Source organism: Mauremys reevesii, linkage group 18 (genome assembly GCF_016161935.1).
Source record: "Mauremys reevesii isolate NIE-2019 linkage group 18, ASM1616193v1, whole genome shotgun sequence".
Taxonomy (NCBI): Eukaryota; Metazoa; Chordata; order Testudines; family Geoemydidae; genus Mauremys; species Mauremys reevesii.
The window spans coordinates 7,403,876-7,423,205 of NC_052640.1; the positions used below are offsets into that span (position 1 = coordinate 7,403,876).

The following is a 19,330-nucleotide window of genomic DNA, read 5'->3' on the forward strand; positions in this document are numbered from 1 at the left end:
TGCTGTCTTGTCAGACTCTGCTGTGCTACATTATTATCACCATTTTAGGCTATGCATCCTATAGTATGAGGCCCAACTTACTGAAGAAAATTGCTTTACATTCCGGATCACAGTTCTTTTTGGGCCCAACAGCTTCAGTGCAGCAGGAAATTAGAGCTCTTGCCCAATATTACCCCACACTTGGGTCAAGTCAACTGTAAGCTTTTTCAAACCCATTGACAGCTGCTGTCTGAATTTGATGCCCAAGCATTAATGCAAAATATATTGATGCTTATGATCAGACATTGCTTTATTCTGAAGATACACCCACCATAGAAAATGTGAAATGCTGCTTCCCAGCTGCCTGTATCCATTCCAATTACGTTCTCAGGTACCTGGAGTGCTCACTTTGTAACAGAACAATCCATTGATTGTTTCCATTCAATGGAAACACTTTCTTTGTACAATGTTCATGTGAAAAGACAAAAAGGAACATTCTTGTTAACCTCAGCCCGATCAGTGCAGAGCTTTTGAGAGCAGCCCTGGGAGCATAGTGGCTTTGTAAAATGGCAGATGGTGTGTTGGTTTAAATCTGTTTTTAATAGCAGTTAGGCCACTACTTTTCAACTTACTTTGTTGAATGTAACTGATCAATTAAATCAAGGCACCAAAGAACTCTGAGCTGCTCCTGAGGGGCATGGATAATGTAGGTTCCCTGCTTTCACCTGGTTTCAGATGCAGAAGCTTAAATGCCCCCAAAATACAATAAATATAAACCAAAACCACTCTGAAATCACAGCACATGAGTCCCAACTATTTGTTGTCCCTCCTATATGCAGACCAAGGGCTTGTCTACACAGTGTGGCACTGTGCATCAGAGGGTGTAAATTGCAGAGCACTCTGTACTGTTACACTCTTAACAGCCAGTGTAGACCTGGCTGACACCCTCAAACTTTCCTAGTGCGCAATGATTGGGCCCTACCAAACTCCCAGCCTTGAAAAACATGTCATGGACTGTGAAATTGGATTTTTAGTGTGCTTTTACCCTATGCTGTACAGATTTCAGAGGGAAGACCCATGTGTCTCAAATTGGGGGTCCTGACCTGAAAAGGAGTTGTGGGAGGGGGAGGGGTTGCAAGGTTATTTTAGGGGGGGATCATGGTATTGCCACCCTTACTTCTGCACTGCTTCCTGCAGAGCTGGGCCCTCAAAGGTGGCCCATACCATACCATCCTTACTTCTGCACTGCTACTGGCAAGGGCTCTGCTTTCAGAGCTGGGCTCCCAGCTACTACTACTCCAGCTGCCCAGCTCTGAAGGCAGCACGGCTGCCTGCAGAAGGAAGGATAGGAATTCTACAAACCCCCTACAATAACCTTGCACGCGCGCGTGCACACACACCCCCACCCACCCCCCCTTTTGGGTCAGGATCTCTACAATTATAACACCATGACATTTCAGATTTAAATAGCTGATTTTTAAAATGAAATGGACCAAAATGAACCATGAATTTGGTAGGGCCTTAGCAATGATGTAGTCCTGTTTGAAATAGTCCTAGTTAACATTCACTAGGAACCTTTTAAGGTGTGTCAGTGTACACAGGGCAGTTAGACTGCAGCACTATAGAGCACTCTACACCCTTCTGGTTGCTCTGGTATGCCCTGTAGATGCACCTTCAGTGTGTTAGCAAAGCCTCTTTTATTTAGTGTCAGTGGCTCACTGTGGGGTGTTTCATAAGATCAGTGTCATCTGGTAGGAGAGTACAAGTCCCTGAACACTTAACTAATGTACTTTTTAGTATTGTGCTGAATGCCCTTAGTGGGGCTGATGGAAGGATCTCTCCTTGCAGTGGGATGCACATCCTTCCCAAGAACTCCATCCATGGGGCAGTGTAAACTTAGAATGCCTTCTCAGCATTCACGATTCAGAAGGGAGTACCTGCTTCTTGGAAAACAGGGAACAGTTTCCACAGCAACTTCCCTAATATAAACAGATATTCTCTGGATTGGGCCTTTAAGACGCACACTGTCACTAAAACCACTAATACGGACTGCCTTCTTACAATTAAAACTACAATAAATTAACCCCATTTGCTAACATTGAACCTGATGGTTATAAAAGGTATTTAGTTATAAAGATAGGGCCTGTTTCCAGAAATGTTATCTGGAACATTTAGGGGGAGCTATAGGTGTTCAACTTTTGGAATGTCAGATCCACAAATCCTGGAACAAGGGGCACATACAATCCAAGCATTTTAAATTCAAGCCAGTGACAGGGGGTTGTGTGTGTGTAACTTCAGGAATACTATTGATACAAAACTTATTTGCTTTTGGGACAATTTTTCCATCTATTTCACTAAACCATCCTCTGAGCACATGACTTGCTTTTACAGAAGTTAATAGGCCATTAAGTTGTTCTGGTCACTTAAACCTCAGATGGATTTAGTTTTAAGTGTGGGTTCTTGTGGGCTTTTTTTTTGGGGGGGGGGGGGACGGACATTAAGGTTTTCAGTAGTGTCAGCATCTTTAATATTTAGACGTTAATAGCAAAACTTGCCTTTTTCCTTTAAACATGGTGAATTTAAATAGTGCACCAACAGTGAACACTTTAAGGGCTTCAAAGATTGTCCATTTCAAAACAAGGACTTTAAAAGGTTGGTTGGGGTTTTTTTGGGGGGGGCGGAGGGGGGAAAGCTTCTGTCTCTGAAGCAGACTGCCCACCATCTTAAGGGACTTTCATGCATCTCCAGTGACCTACTTGAATGGTTTTAGAAGCAGTGTGCAAACCTGCTCCTGCACAGAGAGCAGCATATAAACCGGACACTTAAGGGTGAAAGTAGGAAATCTGGATTGTGGGGTGGAGCAGGCTGAACAGATGGGGAAACACCTGGGTTGACTTTTTTTTCTTTAAACCTGAGGTTCTAAGCTCTAGCAATATACTTGTTAGGGGCATCATCTAAAGTTGGCGCATGAAAGCACTCTACCAATTCCATGAGTAAGCGTTAATTGTGAAAAATTGAACTTGAAGCCAGTGCAGATTCTACCCCACCTCTACTATTTCAAAGGCAGCTGCTATTATGAAAGCCTAAGGAATCTTACCCTCTATCCTTCCAAGAGCTCTCACCAGAGAGGGACTTAAGCTGCCTGAGGCCTAGATCTGCCAAGCTTCAAGGTGCATCAAACTGATCCATCCTTCTGCTGGATGAATGTTCACCTTCATCCTCCTGAGCGAGCCAGCTCAAGCAGATGCCCAACATGGAGCTATTGTTTGTGCTCTACAGCCTCTGACCCTGGGCTTCAATTTTGAGGATGCTTCCTTAATCCACACTTGACAAGGCCAAGCTTAATCTTTAAGATAGCTTTGCGCCATCCTATCCTGCTTGAATGCTGAATTAGAAAGGGAGACTTTAGGATACCATAGTGAACTATCCTGGCCTGCTGCCTGCCCAGTCAAGTTACATAGGGAGCAAAAGTAGCGTGAGGAAGAAAGGAGGGATTTGTGTGACTACAGTGTTCCTCTCTAGCTAACTAAAGTAGGGCTGTCAAGTGATTTAAAAAAAAAAAGTGAATGATTAAGTGCAGTCACAAAAGAATATCATTTACATATTTTTGGATGGTTCCTACATTTTCAAATATATTGATTTCAATTACCACACAGAATACAAAGTGTACAGTGCTCACTTATTACAAATATTTGCACAGTAAAGTATTTATTTTTCAATTCAGCTAGTACAATCTCTTTATCATGAAAGTGCAACTTACAAAGGTAGAATTATGTACAAAAAATAACTGCATTCAAAAATAAAAATGTAAAACATGAGCACCTTACAAGTCCACTCAGTTCTACTTGTTCAGCCAATTGCTCAAACAAGTTTGGTTACATTTATGGGACATAATGCTGCTGGCTTCTTGTTCACAATGTCACCTGAAAGTGAGAACAGGCATTCTCATGACACTTTTGTAACTGGCATTGCAAGATATTTGTGCCAGATACGCTAAAGATTCTTACGTCCCTTCTTGCTTCAACCACCATTCCAGGGGATGTACATCCATGCCGATGACCAGTTCTGCTCGATAAAAATCTTAAGCAGTGCAGACCAATGCATACTCATTTTCCGCATGAGTCAGATGCCACCAGCAGAAGGTTGAATGTCACCTGAAAGTGAGAACAGGCATTTATGGCACTTTTGTAACTGGCATTGCTTTTGGTGGTTTGATCCTGTAGTTTCTACATTGGAGTGTTGCCCTTTTAAGACTTCTGAAAGCATTCTCCACACCTTGTCCCTCTCAGATTTTGGAAGGCACTTCAAAGTCTTAAATCTTGGGTCGAGTGCTGAAGCTGTCTTTAGAAATCACACATTGGTACCTTCTTTGCATTTTGTCAAATCTGCAGTGAAATTGTTCTTAAAATGAACATGTGCTGGGTCATCATTCGAGACTGCTATAATGTGAAATATGGTAGAATGCAGGTAAAACAGTAGAAGTACAATTATCCCCCAAGGAGTTCAGTCAAATTTAATTAACACTTTTTTTTTTTAAACGAGTGTCATCAGCATGGAAGCATGTCCTCTGGAATGGTGGCCAAAGCATGAAGGGCATATGAATGTTCAGCATATCTGACACACATACCTTGCAATGCCAGTTACAAAAGTGCCATGCAAATGCCTGTTCTCACTTTCAGGTGACATTGTAAATAAGAAGCCAGCAGCATTATGTCCCATAAATGTAAACAAACTTGTTGTCTTAGCAATTGGCTGAACAAGAAGTAGGCTCTAAAGTTTTACATTGTTTTGTTTGAGTGCAGTTATGTAACAAATCTACATTTGTAAATTGCACTTTCACGATAGAGACTGCACTACAATACTTGTATGAGGTGAATTGAAATACTTTCATTTTTACAGTGCAAATATTTGTACTAAAAATATAAAGTAAGCACTGTACACTTTGTATTGTGTTGTAATTAAAATCAATATATTTGAAAATGTAGAAAAACATCCAAAATACATTTTAATTGGCATTCTATTGTTTAACAGTGCAATTAAGTGAGATTAATCAATTTTGTAATCGCAATAATTTGAGTTAATCGCGATTAATTGACAGCCCTACTAACAAGCAGCATTGATATGCTTGGATCTTGTCTTTAACCAAAAGGATGAGAAATGGAAAGGGTTCTGACAACCACAAAGGAATAGCTTGGGCAAGACAAAGTTGCATTACTTCTAAGAAAGTAGAATTTCTTGCCAAAATTTAAATTTTCATATTAGAAGAATTCCTTCTAGCTGGGTCATCTTGGTCCCAACTAGCTGGGTCATCTTGGGGGAGCAGTTCAACTGCATGTTTGTTTTTCTGGAAAAAAAAATTTCACATTCTTGCTAAGCGAACTTGGTAGATTTTGTAGTGGGGAGAGGGAAGGAAATATGCAGAGGTCTGTGAAGTGTTCACTCACAGGGGATCCATTTAACCTACTTCATAATCCCGCAGACAAATATCTTGTTAGTCATTAGCTGCAAAGTGACTTGCATTTCTCCTTTTCAGACTCGGCACCAGTGTTTCTTTGAACACTTCTGTGCCTTTTGACTTCTTCCATTTTCCTTTTCACACTTCTGAGCTTTCTCCATGGTCAGCTGTTGCACCCTGGGTTACTTAATGCTCTCCTTTGGTAATCTTAAACTTTTGGATCCCTGATGCATAAGCAGCATAGGGGAACCTAGGTTTGTAGCAGGCCAGGTGAAAGACAGCTGGATGAAAGATATGCCTTTCTAAGGCTTATGCTAGAAAAAAGTTTGTCAACATCCGAAAGCATCCCCTTTGGTTGGGACAAGAGCACCCTCTGTGGGATGCTGAAAATCTTACCTAATGCTGCTTCTAGCTGGAGGGAAGATGCTGTTCAGATGCATCTAGTCTAGAGCTACTCGGATGTCTTGATAGTGTGGACTCTTGTCGCTATTTCCTCTCAAGAATATTGGCTATCCAAAGAGCTATTCCGGAGCCCTATTTAAATGGCTGCTCCATTTTACCTACACAAATGGAAGATGATTGATTGGTATCTGATTACTTTAGATAACACTTCAAGAGACCAAATGTGAAAGATACTGTATAAAACAATTCTATTCTATACAATTGCTATATGGCTAATGTTTGTGGGAAGGCTGTTTCATAAACATTTAAATGTAAGAAAATGAAGTTTTAATCAGTGGTGATAAAATGCAGTACAGCAGGACTCTAGCTGCTTCCAAGAACACAGCTGATAAGTGGAATATAATGGCAAACAGCTCAAACAGGAAGGATGATGGAGTTATCTGATATGGGAGGGGGAAAGAGGTAAATTGATACAAAATTGTGTTTCTCTTGCACTAGTCTCATTTGCCTTTTGCACTTCTAACCATTGTTTCCCTAATCTCTGCTAATCACAGCTTTAATTGCATTAATATTAAGCATACTCTGAAAAATCTTAGCAGCATAGCCTGCTAAGCGCAGCATTTTACAGTGCAGTCCTAAGAACTCTGTAGGGAATTAGAGTATTTTTTTATCCTTAAATACAGGGTAAAGTAGTCATTTTATTACAAACCCTCTTGTCTATATAGTTTAATGACTTCTTCCAGAATTAGTTGCATAATCTGGATAATTAAAGGGACACTTAGGTCAACTTTGAGCCAAAGCTTACTTCAGCAACTTAAAAACAAAAAACCAAACACTTCCATGACAAACTTTTTTTCCCCAAAAAAGTTGGGTTTTTTTTAAATTCATACAGGGGTTAGTTCAAATATTAAAACCTTAAGTCAGTGGATAAGAACCTGAAAGTGAAAAGAGCCTTGTCTGTTTCCATTGGCTAGACAGAGAAATGCAAAACTACATGAAAGGAAATTAGGTTTCAACTCTTTCACCTTCAGTCTTTTGGTGACAAATGCTGGCCCTACTGCAGGCCATGGGAGCTTTGTCACTGATTTCACTCATGTTTAAGCTCAGGTTTTTTAAACCTGACAGTGTCCTTTCAATTCAAATATCAGTTATTCAACTTAACATTCTCTCTTCTCTCACTATTGATCTTACAAGTCTTGCTTTTATAATGATACAGCATTATTCATCCTTTCACTAACTGATGCCTTTTTCTTTCCTTTTCAGCATTGCTGGAGTAATCACTTCCTAAACAATTTTGCAGAAATGTAAGGTTGTTTTGTTGCGTGCATGTGTCTTAGCAACACATCTGACAAAACCTCTGCATGTATCATGTAAAAAAACAAAAACCTGCTTTCCTAAAACAAAACTCATTGTGTGCTCTGTGGAGGAAATGTGTGGTACCATTAGGGCTTCAGTTATACAAATGTACAAATGTGCAATATAGCTTAACGAATCAGGAAAAAATCTCCAGAGAAGTTTGGTTTCTTTGCTGCATGGAGAAGACTGTTTATTCTTAAACATTAGGCCAAAATTAAGGAGCTGTCAGCCAAGTTTCCATATTTCTCTGTATAAAATGTATAATAGACTAATGCATGCCTTCAGTTGTAAGTAGCCAAATCTTTTGGTATTGTATCATCTAAACATACTACTTTATGAACAGCTATGTACAATATGCTATACTATTTATAAATTCAGTACAAAATTACAGATGTTGAATGTTTAAACTGTAAGCCTCCGGTTCATAACTTCAGATTTTTTATTTTTTGTGTGCAAAGATACCTCTCTTGCACTAATGTAACTTATTTAAATCTAAAGCAGTAGACAGATGTTGGTGCAATACAAGTGTTTGTGTGATGCATTTCTCTAAAAAACAAAAGTGTCAGTTATAACAACTGCATGTGACCTTTAGAAGTTAAGAAGATCAATTGTCTATTTCAATGCTGACAATAATAAGCATCACACCGAATTTCATTGTTTCAGGTAAATAAATTTATTCTACAATATCTACTTGGCGTGTTATTTTATGCACTTTGTTTTCTGCAGGTATAAGTGTACATACTTCAACACTGTCTTATATTAATGCCAGGATGACAATTACTAGCAGCAGCAGCAGCGCAATCTTTCCTACTAGAACTATGCAGATGCCAGCTGCTCTTCCTGCAGTATTGACCTCCTCGCTGGTGTGGTTTTTTTTTTCCCCCTTCTGTGCAGGGGCTAGCGGGTAGTTAAGGGACACTGTCGAGTACTTTGATCACTTAATTTTTTTAAATGCTCTCCATTGTTTGTAAAAACCCTTTGAGAAACGTCAAAATAAACATTTTTCCCAAGTAATTTTTTACTTGTTGGTCCTTTTCTATCTTGCAAATAAGGATTATCCTTACCCCCAAATTATATAGGGCCACTAATATTCCCCATGATCCACAGGTTAAGGCCAAAAGGGTCCCTTGTGATCAATTGTACTTGCCCTCTAGCCACCAGCTGACACTATGACCTATGAAACTCCTGCCTCAGCCTCAACTAGCTGGATTCCAAGCTTCAAGTTGTGTGCTCACATCAGCCATTATCTCAACTAATCTTGGCCTCCACAAAACTAGGATTCAAGACTCTTAAGGCTATTAAAGAACCTACTGCTCCCAAATGTCCTATAATGCCCTGCTGCCAAGCCAACAAACCAGGGAAAGTTAGAAAGACCAAGGGGTAAAGGGAGAGTGTTTATTTCTCTGAGGCAGTTTTCAAAATGAGCTTCAGTAACCTTTTAAATGTAATGCCCCCTAATCTCCGTCTTGTGACACTCCAGCTCATCACTAGCAAGCAAAGCTAAACAAATGTGATTTTTATCATTTGGGATTTCTCAGTTCAAACAGTGCAGTATTTAAAAGCTTTACTGCCTTGAGATCACGCTGTTCCAATAATACTTGTTATAAAATTCTGCAAAACTCTTGTGTACATTTTTAATACATAGGGAGATTTAGAAATAAATTGTTAGCAGTCCCTATGCTTATGGAATTATTACCTACTATGGTAGTGTTGTTGTAAGTATATTAAGCACTGTAATTCCGATTCCTGGAGTTAGAAAACGACGACAGTTCATCCCTCAGCTCTAATCTACAAACTGTCTGGCTTCACTCTCCTCTCCTGTAAACTAATTTCAGATGCAATGATGTATCTATGTGCTCTAACAGATGCTTCCAAGTTGCTATATTTCTAATACATTGCATTTACACGGTGCCTTTCAATCAAGGATCCCCAAAGGCAAAACTAAAGCTAAATGGCTAGATTACTTGGTCAAGGTAAAGACCTGACTGCTGTCTTGGCTGGACTAACTCCCAGGCTGATGTTTTATCCTCTAGATTGTTACTTCCTTACCACTTACTTCCGAAGACAAGGATCACAGTTTGTTAAACTGAAACTGCTGCAAGTTACATACGTGTGGTACCCCCATGAGATGCATCTGTTCAGGACGACCGTCCCTGGATGGCTTGGAACAGGACTGATCAGTAGGGGAGACGTGGTGCTCCCTTTTTACACCCTGGCCCTCTGACTAGTACGCCCATAGACAAGACATTTGAAAAGCTAATTGCCAGTATTACAGTGGGTGGCACATCTAAGAAGTCCTTATACTGAAGACAGCTGGTTCAAAATCTGCACTGCTATTGTTATGGCAAGTTACATTCCAAACATCACATCAACATTCTTACCGACAGACACTAATCTGCTGACCAGAACAAGATTGTCAAACTCTCAAAATTAAATGCTTTTAAAACAAGTTAAAAATAAATGTTAGTTGTAGCCATCACACTTTGAGTCCCATGTATACTTAACGAGCTCTAACTCGCTGAAAGTTATTCATACAATGAATAGATGCAGAGAATGCACTGACACGTGCTACCAAAAGGCTAGCGAGGCTGCTGGATGCCTAGCACTCAGAGCCGCAGTGAGCGTGGTAAAAGATGCTTACGTAACTCAGCCTGACTCATTCCAATAGTTGATCCTACCACATGCTGCCATGGGGCTGGGTCTTGGTCACATGAGAGACAATAGACGCTGAGCAGTAATTAACTATAAAACAGTCTGAGGGGGTGAAGTTCATTCCAGTGCAGAGATCACACCACACTGTATCTTAAAGGCTGAGCAACACATCCTGGTGTGGCCTCTCCACAGGGGTGAGTTTCACTTTATAGCACTGGCTCTCAACCAGGGGTAAGTGTAGACAGGGTATATATACCAGGGTATGCAGAGGTCTTCCAGGGGGCACATCAACTCATCTCGATACTTGCCTAGTTTTTCAAGAGGCTACATAAAAAGCACTAGCAAAGTCACTACGAACTAAAATTTTAATACAAGGAGTTATTTATATGGCTCTATATACTATACACTGAAATGTAAGTACAACATTTATATTCCAATTTTATAATTACATAGTAAAAATTAGAAAGTCGGCAATTATTCAGTAATGTGCTGTGACACTTTTGTGCTTCTCTGTCTGATTTTGTAAGCAAGTAGTTTTTAAGTGAGGTGAAACTTGGGGGTACACAAGACAGACAGCTGAAAGGGGTACAGTAGTCTGGAGAGGTTAAGAGCCACTGCTTTATAGAACTGAAAGTCACACATAAACCTTGGATTGGGGGGGTAGAGGGGGAGGTAAAGTTTAGCAAATGTCTCAGGCCTCGACCAACCAAAATGTCCCTGGAAATTTCAAGGGAGGAGAGGGGCAGGAGGAAGCAGTTCTTCCCTTTGGTGTGTTAAGCTTCGGCCAGGGTCTTACATTAGAAATCTTTAGCATTTTACCTATATTAACTGTTAATTGGGACACAAGAAAATCTAGCCCTGCTATAGCAGCCTGACCCAGTGCAGGGTCCCCCACACATTACAACAGACTGCCTTACAGAGCAAAGCTTCACCATCTCTGATCAAGTGCCTGCTCCCATAGCATCTAAATCCCAAATAAGGTCTTCTCCAAATTATTTGCTCCCTGTGATAGTTTCAGTCCAGGCTCTGTCCTCAGGCGATGCTCTCAGTAATGTGGAACTGCCACTTGACATTGGCATGTGGACTTTGAGAGAAATGATAACCAGCAGTTAAAACTAGAGCTGGGGGAAGTTTTTTTTTTTTTTTGACAAGTTGCGTAACTGCATTTTTTGGCAACTAGACAAGCTGGGTGAGGTAATAGCTTCTGCTGGTGAAAGAGACAAGCTTTATAGCTTAAGAGCAGCTCTGGAGCTCAAACTCATCTCTTTCACCAACGGAAGTTGGTTCAATAAAATATGACCTTACGCACCCCGTCTCTGGAATATCCTGGGCCCAACATGGCTGATACTGCTGCAAATGAAAAATGCAGTTGTCAGCCAAAATGACTCATGAATTCTACACGAATTCACCAAATATTTTCATTAAAATATGTGGGAGAAGGGCTAGATTCAGAAGGGGAGTTACATGCCATTCACAAAACTGAGGCGAGGGAGGGGGGGCGCTTCTCTCCCAGTGGTTGGAGCACTCACCCCAGAGATGGGAGACCTGAATTCAAATCCCCACAGCGTGAGCTGGAGCAAGGAGTTTTATTTGGGTTTTCCACATCCTGAGGGAGTGCTCTAACCACAAGGCCACGCAGTCAGGGGCAGGGTCTCAATCACTCCTGTTGAAGCTGTTTGGTGTTGTATGAATAAATATTAATTGTAACGGGGACAGGAACCAGTGTGTCCTCATCCGCAAAAGTGCCCTGCCACCAGGTTATAGTCTCTCTCCCCCAATTCATATTGAACTATTGCTACGGGGCAGAACAGTTTCCACAGCAGAGATTAAGAACCCCACCCCAGAATACACTACAGCCCAGTGGGTAGGACACACACTTACAATAGGTAGTTCAAGTCCCTGCTCCCAAGGAGGCGGAGTGGGAATTTGAAGCTGAGTCTCCTAGGGCTCTGGTGAGGAGCTATATTGCAGTAGAAGAGACAGGCAACACTTCCACTTGGACATGCCAGTCACAAAACTAAAAGTGGTCTCTGCTTTTCATACCAAATGAAAGAGGTTGTTAAAAATGCCTGAAAACAAACAAATGGAAAATCACTTTTTCTGACGTGCTGAGAAAACCCAAAACGTTTTAATTTTGGGTCAATCCAATCATTTTTTTTCCAGTGCAGCCAGCAAACTGAAAAAGTGATTCTTCACACAGCTTTAGTTACCACCAAGAGGGAGTCAGGGATTCTGACTAGAAAGCTTGCACACAAGGGTTATTCAGACAAAAGGGACAGGTTCAAGACTGGCCACAGGGGAGATTGAATGAAACAAGTAGGTCACACCCTTAAGCCTGCTGAAAGGGATCTGATGCTTTGCTGGAGTTCACCTTAAGAAGAAGGGCTACAGTGTGTTCTATTTTAGAACTCGATGCCAGCAGGATCTGTGCCACACTGCATCCTGGTTTGCTACTGCAGGAACCAACTGCAAGTCGTGCCAGATTCAGTTTCCTCTAATCCTATCCATTCCATGCTTGTGTTCAGGTAAGAGTTAAAAAGGGGAAGGGGAACCGAATAGAGCCGGGGACTGGGAATGGAACACTGGCGCTCTTCCACCTCTAACTTGCCAGCTCAAACACAGCCTATCTTGGTAGCGATCAGATATTACCACGGCAGTGTAGGGCTGCGTAGCTGCCTTTGTGACATTAATATGGTGAGGTACAGCCAGTCCCCAGCTAACAGGTGCCTGCATCATAAATTGGCTCCCTTGGTATCAGTCTCAGTAGTGGCGCCAAGGATTGAACAAGTTGTGGTGACAGAACTATCCTCCCCCGCCCCCCACTAGAGCAGTTCAAGGTTAAAGGACAATAGCAGGAGAAAGTAGAGGGAGCCGGCGCTGCCACAGCCTGTGTTTGGACCTGTTCTAAACAGAGGAGTACTCCAAACTACCTTTACAAAGAGGTGAAGCTGCCCTTTGGAGCTGGCTAAAGGGCTGAATTTGTGAGAATTTTATTCTACTGCCTGTAAAAGCGTAACAGCTGAGCCTGAGGGACGGAAAGCTCATTGTACAGGCAACCTGAGCTCCCATGTCACATGTGTCACAATTGTGAGCTTGCAGGAGTCATCTGTGCCCCTGTAAATTCAGAGCATAACTCTGAATGATGGACAGATAGGCCACTGCCAAAGAAATGCTTCGCATTGTCCAGTTCATTGTAGTTTCTCTCTTGGGTTAGTTACTGGAGGCAAGTTGAGAGGCAACCCAAATAAATGGAAAACAAATTTGGGAACCACAACAAAAGCCATAAGCCCCATGCTGTTTACGCAGGTGGCAGGCTCACTTTTTCCTACACAATGAAGTCAAAGAATATCGCTTAATAATGAAGCAAGATAATATCACAGGCAAGCCATAAAACACGCAGCGAGCTGGTGCTTTAGTATCCAAGTCACACAAATTCAATACGTTGGGATGGCAGAAGAGGGAACATTTCAGTCTCGCTCCCGTGCCCTGCCCAGAAATCATTGGGGCAGGACGCCCTACACAGCATCTATAAACTTTGAAGAACATTTTTTTCCCCCCACATGAATTGCATGTGGTAAAATCTCCAGATTACTGCTCCTAGACCCTAAACACACCCACACACACAGGGAGCCTCCCCTGACCTCCATCTCTCTCAAACGTGCCTCCACCCTGACCTGGAAGGACCACTGCCAGTGGGAGAGAATAGGACACTGGACATGGCCCCGCTGAACCCTGGCACGAAGTCAACCATGGAGCCAGGTGGGGGTGGAGTTTTTCAACTTCCCAGGAAGTCCTGTCAAAGATTCTGTCTCAACACATTTCCACTAGCAATTTCAGTACCTCATTTTTACAGTGGCCTCCCTGTTGTGGATGCAGTTTAATTCTGGGCCTAAATTACAGGCACAAGTCTTACGATTAAGAAATCTCAGCCTCTGATTTGAATGTACAATGGGCTGCTTTCGATCTCTCAGTGGGAGGGTGTGCACCCATAATGATTGACAGGGACAAAAGCTACAATTGCACTTCATTGCAGACACAAACCTATGCCCACAAGAAAGAAGGCAGGTATTAGAAGCCTGGCCCTTAACTCAGAAGGCAGTGAATTACTGGGGGCAGGTTTTTCTGCATTCACCTTTTGATCTCTTTCCTTGAGATCCAGTGACCTTTGCCTCTCCTAATGTGGAACACTTTAGTGTAACCAGTGTCTTTACAAGCTATACACCGAGAGCCTCTATGCTTCAGTTTATAATACCGGGCTCAAGCTATAGGCTTGCTCCTTGTATGCACCTTGGGAAGTTTGTTATTAAAGGTGCTAAACAAAGGCTGCTTGCGGATAAGGGAGGTAGCAGTTCCAAAGCCCAAACTCCCCTTGTGTAAACGAGTCGTGAAAATCTTTCACTGTGCAAAAAAGAAATCTGATCAGTGAAAAATTCACTGCAGTTCAGACCCAGTCTTCAGTCAACGTGTCAATACCTGGAGCAATAGGAGGTGCATGAAAAGTTTCCAAAGCTCCCAGGTCCTGTTACAGCCTGTCCTCTAAGTTATAGATTTGCTGCAGCTGAACTATGGAGCTTTGCTTTGGGAGGCTGCACAATTACCAGCCACACCCATGTGTTATATCACTCAGGCTCTGCAGGAATACAACAAAAGGCTAGGTGCACATGACTGAGCAGGCCCTGGAAATTCCTGTGTGTGGGCAGCTCAGAAACATTTCCCACTTAAGATCATTTAACACTAAACCTGGAGCTGAACAGACCAGACTTTCGGGGTGCAAAATCCAGAGCCAAGTCTATAGTTTCCCAAGTTCAGGATGACTGGAGTGTTCCTGATTTACCTTTATAATGGGCCCAGTCTGGCCAACAGACCTTGAACCCAACACCAAAGAGAAGTTTAGCCAATAAACTTGATTCATTGCTACCCCTCTCCTTGGGATTTCGGACCATCACTGAAGTAAAGTAGAGGTTACAATGTATTTAACTTTGTTTTTGTCAATTTAGCACCTGTGAAGAGCAGCAGCTTGACAGCGCTGCAAGCCTGAGGTTCTCTATCTACAGACCTGGTGCAGCATGGGGAGCTGCAGGGAGCATCTCCAGAGGGGAAAAGGATAATTCAATCTCTATGGTCTATTCAGCCCACAGCCTCTCGGAGAATGCCAGCACATAGGGCAATTAGTACCAGCGGGAGGAGGTTGGAGGTTTGGACTAGAAGCTGGCCTAAGAACCCACCAACTAATTTCACAGGCTTCTGAACAGCTACTAGGCCTGGATTTGATCCGATAGCATCCAGCTGGAGGGTTCTATATCCCATCTCCAGTCCTGAGCCAGCCAGTTCCCAAACACCACAAGCAGTGTGAGGAGCAATGGATGGCCCATGGTGCCCTTTCAGGCTGACACCACTTCTGATCGCCCCTGACGCCGCCACAATGAAATCTGGGCCTAGCTTGCAGCAGCATTTCCCATGGGGAGAGCTGCATGTGCATTGAGGGTTGGGCAGCTGCAAATCCTGGAGCGCTGACAGTTTGGAGTATCCCAATCTCTCTGCTGCTTGCTGGTGATGAGCGCAACCAAACCATGATGAGGGGAGGTTACATGGAGCAGAGGAAAAGGGGGGGGGTGGCTGCATCAATGGGGAATAATACCTCAATTGGGTTAATACTTAGTACCCTTGTGAGGCACCCTCGCCCCATGACAACCACCACCCAAAGGTATCCATTAGTGGCATGTGTTATGCAGCCCTGGGCTACAGCGCTCATCACTGGGCCACCCCTGAGAATGGACTGGGCTGAGGTAGGTCACTTCCTAGTGAGCACAGATTCAAGCTCTTTGCCTGTGAGAGGGAATGTTTCGTTTCACATAATGGCCACGTGCCCAAGAACATGATTTCCTATATGAGGCCAAGAATTCTAGTAGCAACAGCAGGGTTAGCTATCATAAATGTCTCTTCCCCTATATGGGGCCAGATGATGGATGTTGAACCTTCTACTACGGAAAGGTTTTCTGAATAGTAAATCACCAGAACTAAAACTAGGTTAATAGCTCACCCTGCTTCCTGCAGTGCTTTCCAAGTGATGATGCTGCCAGAAACAGTCTGGCAGCAATCAGGATGCAGCAGGGGAAGGGTTAAGCCTGTCTGTCTCTCTCATACACACTCTCCCAGCATTCCCTGGGTCTGAGTGTTATTGGCAGAAGCATCCCAGTATTGAGATAAGCAAAGGGGGGAGGAAAAAAAAAATTAATCAGCATTGCCATTGGAGTAAGAGGAGTTAACATTTGACAATCCTCAAGCCACACCTGGCAAGCTAGATGTATTTATTGCCTTTTCACAGATGGGGAAACTAAGTCCAGAGGCTAGGTACCACCTCCAGTCACAGAAAGGGTACGTGGCAGACCTGGGTTACAGTTCAGCCCACACATCTGACTACTTTGACTTTAAATGGAGACAACGGTGAGAGGGAGAAAAGTAGTCAAGACTTTACAAACCTTAGTAGTGTGACATTCTCCTCCACAGAACCACCATTGCAAGATTAATTGGAGCTAGCTTCCCACGCACCTATTAAAACCCTGCTGCAGAAAGGATCAGAGTTCCATCTCCACATTCTGTTCTGCACTTGGTAATAGTTCTGGGCATTCAGTCAGCAGCAGGGCTGGAATTCAGATCCAGCTGTTCCAGGCCAGTTAGCACCTGCACTAATGGGAGAATCATTATTTCCCAGAGTAATAGCAGGGCTTATACCTTCAATAAGCCTCCAACCACCACCAGAGGGGCAACAGTCACTTCAACAGGCTGGACATACTGGCAAGTAGATGGCCCGAGAGAGAGAAAGAGAGAGAGAGAGAGAGAGAGAGAGTGTGTGTGTGTATATCAGTGACAAGTTCAGCCTGGATCTTACACAACTCCATTGACTAGTGGATTTGCACAGATAATTATGTGACCTTAGACACTACAACCTTACGCTTCGAAAAGAGATCCCAACAGAGGTTAAGCCATGTTATCCCTCCCAACCAGTGTGACAATATATTGATAAAGGACCTTGTCAAGATTTGTAAGATGAAAAAAGCCTGAAAAGCAATTTCTTACCAGTTTTCTGATAAAAGTTTGCAAAGCCCATCAAATCTCCAGCTGGAACTACACTGACTGCAGCTTACATGCAAGAGCACAAGGACGATTTATGTTTACAGTGCTTTTCCTTGCTCTGATAGCACAGTGCTGAAGTTTACAGGAACATTGCTGGGCTCCATCTTGGTTCTGAGTTACCAGCTTCACCACCTCAGCCAATCGAGTGTCTCAAGGGAAACTACCTATATTATATGCGGAACATGAGGGGAAAAAACATAATTTAAATTAAATAGTTGAAATGAAAAGATGGCATTGTCACAGGCAGCACGGCAATGTACTGTACCTCAAGCCAAAATGGGAAGAGGGCCTTGGGTTGATACAGGCAGCATAAAGTTCTTGAATCAGCTGCCAACATAAGTATCTCACTTGTGCCAACTGTTAAGCTCTTCTCAGCTGGGAGCATTCCAAGTTTCTAAACCCCAGTGAGCAAAGCAGTGTGCTGCTGCTACCTCCTGGTCAGGCCAGCTTTGATGTAAATAGGACTTTTTGTTCTTTGGCTCTATTTTAAGATATAGATCAAGTCCTTGTCTCAGGACAGGCTATTTTTCTCTCCCCCTTGCCCTTCCATGCTAGACACATTCGAACGGTCACTGGGGTCCTGGAATGCACAGCTGACAAGCTCGAAGAGTTCAAGACATTATCAAGGCAGAGTTTGAAACACAAGGTCATCACTTCCTTTCGTGCCACACACTGACCAAACAAACCTCTTGCACTCCACAAGAAAAACAACCTCCAGGACATCAGATTCAAAAGAGGTTATTCAACTCCTCTCTCTCTCTTTATTTAGAAGTGTTACTGCCTGTGAAAAGACTGACACTTGTGGAGCACAGAGTCCTTGCAGTTCCACGTATCAGATATAACCGGGACAGTAGCAGAGCAAGCTCCAAACAGCATTCCTCATTCCTTTGAGAGCATAACCTGGGGAGAATAAGATGGGGTTGGGGGAAGGAAGTTTGTTCTTGAAACCCCTTCAGTCCTTGGTCTCTCATGAGCTTACTAACAAAGCAGGGGAGAAGTTTTAATAGATGTTTACATTGTGAAATCCTGTCAGTGTCTAACCTCACTGAAACTGCCGATGCTCATTCCTCTGAGAACACTAAAGCGTTAGTGTTAAGGCTAGTGGCAGAAGTAGTCTAGTGATGGGGGCTAATTTAGCTACAACTAATCAGGAAAAAGATCTTGGCGTCATCGTGGATAGTTCTCTGAAGAGATACATGCAGTGTGCAGCAGCAGTCAAAAAAGCAAAACAGGATGTTAGGAATCATTAAAAAGGGGATAGAGAATAAGATGGAGAATATCTTTTTGCCCTTATATAAATCCATGGTACACCCACATCTTAAAATACTGCATACAGATGTGGTCTCCCCATCTCAAAAAAAGATATACTGGCAGTAGAAAAGCTTCAGAGAAGGGCAACTCAAATGATTAGGGGTTTGGAACAGGTCTCATATGAGAAGAGATTAAAGAGGCTAGGACTTTTCAGCTTGGAAAAGAGGAGACTAAGGGGGGATATGATAGAGGTATATAAAATCATGAGTGGTGTGGAGAAAGTGAATAAGGAAAAATTATTTACTTGTTCCCATAAGAACTAGGGGTCACCAAATGAAATTAATGGGCAGCAGGTTTAAAACAAATAAAGGTAAGTTGTTCTTCACACAGCGCACAGTGACCTCGCGGAACTCTTGCCTGAGGAGGTTGTGAAGGCCAGGACTATAACAGGGTTTAACAGAGAACTAGATAAATTCATGGAGGTTAAGTCCATTAATGGCTGTTAGCCAGGATGGGTAAGGAATGGTGTTCCTAGCCTCTGTTTGTCAGAGGGTGGTGATAGATGGCAGGAAAGAGATCACTTCATCATTACCTGTTAGGTTCACTCCCTCTGGGGCACCTGGCATTGGCCACTGTCAGTAGACAGGATACTGGGCTGGATGGACCTTTGGTCTGACCTAGTACAGCCGTTCTTATGTTATGTTCTTAAGTAGACGGGTCAGTACATCAAGTCCAAGTACACAGGCCACCTAGCCTCCCTATTTTATTACTATCAGGTATATTAACAGTAAGTGGAATGATATGGACTAGCCAAAAAACAATTCTATACATTTCAAATGCTTTTATAAACTGTTCCTACCCCATCCCTTTCCCCAACAAGAACGTCTCATGCTTTTTTACTGTGGGCTTCCTCTATGCCCCAAACACATACCAGTTATCCCCCTCCCTTCTGTCAGTATGGAAACTGCAACTGACATTCTGAGTCTCCCATTTTCACAGCTGCACTAGTCATTGCAACAGTTTGCCTGCATCCAATCGGTGTTCTGGTGCAGCATTGCCTAGATCTGCTCTGAGCAAGGTTAGGCCTGGTTTACACATGGA

At 42.8% G+C, this 19,330-nt stretch overlaps 1 long non-coding RNA gene across 3 annotated transcripts; it reads right to left on the reverse strand.

Annotated features, from left to right (window-relative positions):
* Positions 1-3,947: 3,947 nt before the first annotated feature.
* Positions 3,948-18,155, reverse strand: LOC120386237. 3 transcript variants are annotated; one of them, XR_005589602.1, is made up of 4 exons: positions 16,324-16,885; positions 15,885-16,012; positions 5,831-5,994; positions 3,948-4,133 (listed from the first exon to the last, which is right to left on the reverse strand). It is a non-coding gene; the product is annotated as an uncharacterized LOC120386237 (long non-coding RNA). The 3 variants fall into 3 exon arrangements; XR_005589603.1 differs by lacking the exon at positions 3,948-4,133 and adding an exon at positions 16,922-18,155 and having other exon boundaries at positions 16,324-16,525; XR_005589601.1 differs by lacking the exons at positions 3,948-4,133; positions 15,885-16,012.
* Between the last annotated feature and the right edge of the window lie 1,175 nt (positions 18,156-19,330).